We start from the raw sequence: 1,352 nt of genomic DNA on the forward strand, positions 1-1,352 counted from the left end.
TAAGGGAGAATGGAGGATTGCACTTGAGGGTCGGCACTTAGGCAATCATGAAACATAGCTACAAACTCGATGGTTGAGGACACATGAACAACGCTAGGCAATAACATTGCTGGGGCTCTGAAAAAATAGGGAGAATGGAGGATTGCACTTGAGGGTCCACAGTTAGGCAATCATGAAACATAGCTCCAAACTCGAAGGTGGAGGACACATGAACAGCGCTAGGCAATAACATTGATGGGTCTCCGAAAAAAGGGGGAGAATGGAGGATTGCACTTGAGGGTTGGCACTTATGCAATCATGAAACATAGTTCCAAACTCGAAGGTGGAGGACACATGAACAGCGCTAGGCAATAACATTCATGGGACTCCGAAAAAAGGAGGACAATGGAGGATTGCACTTGAGGGTCCACACTTAGGCAATCATGAAACATAGCTCCAAACTCGAAGGTTGAGGACACATGAACAGGGCTAGGCAATAACATTCATGGGGCTCCGAAAAAACGGGGAGAATGGAGGATTGCCTTGTGGGTCCACACTTAGGCAATCGTGAATCCTATCTCCAAACTCGAAGGTGGAGGACACATGAACAGCGCTAGGCAATAACATTCATGGGGCTCCGAAAAAAAAAGGAGAATGGAGGAATGCACTTGAGGGTCGGCACTTAGGGAATCATGAAACATAGCTCCCAACTCGAAGGTGGAGGACACATGAACATCGCTAGGCAATAACATTCATGGGGCTCCGAAAAAAGGGGGAGAATGGAGGATTGCCTTGAGGGTCCACACTTAGGCAATCGTGAAACATAGCTCCAAACTCGAAGGTTGAGGACACATGAACAGGGCTAGGCAATAACATTCATGGGGCTCCGAAAAAAAGGGGAGAATGGAGGATTGCCTTGTGGGTCCACACTTATGCAATCGTGAATCATATCTCCAAACTCGAAGGTGGAGGACACATGAACAGCGCTAGGCAATAACATTCATGGGGCTCCGAAAAAAAAAAAGGAGAATGGAGGAATGCCCTTGAGGGTCGGCACTTACGGAATCATGAAACATCTTTCCAAACTCGAAGGTGGAGGACACCTGAACATCGCTAGGCAAAAACATTCATGGGGCTTCTAAAAAAGGGGGAAAATGGAGGATTGCCTTGCGGGTCCACATTTTTGCAATCTTGAACCATACCTCCAAACTCTAAGGTGGAGGACACATAAACAGAACTTGGCAATTTTTTCATGGGGCTCCGAAAAAAGAGGGACAAATAGAAGAATGCCTTGATGAGATAGTTCCCACCCTGCATATATTGTAGTACCCGACTTTAACGGGGCGGACTTAATTATTGACCTTGTTACAACA

The sequence above is a fragment of the Glycine max genome, chromosome 1 (genome assembly GCF_000004515.6).
Source record: "Glycine max cultivar Williams 82 chromosome 1, Glycine_max_v4.0, whole genome shotgun sequence".
Lineage (NCBI taxonomy): Eukaryota > Viridiplantae > Streptophyta > Magnoliopsida > Fabales > Fabaceae > Glycine > Glycine max.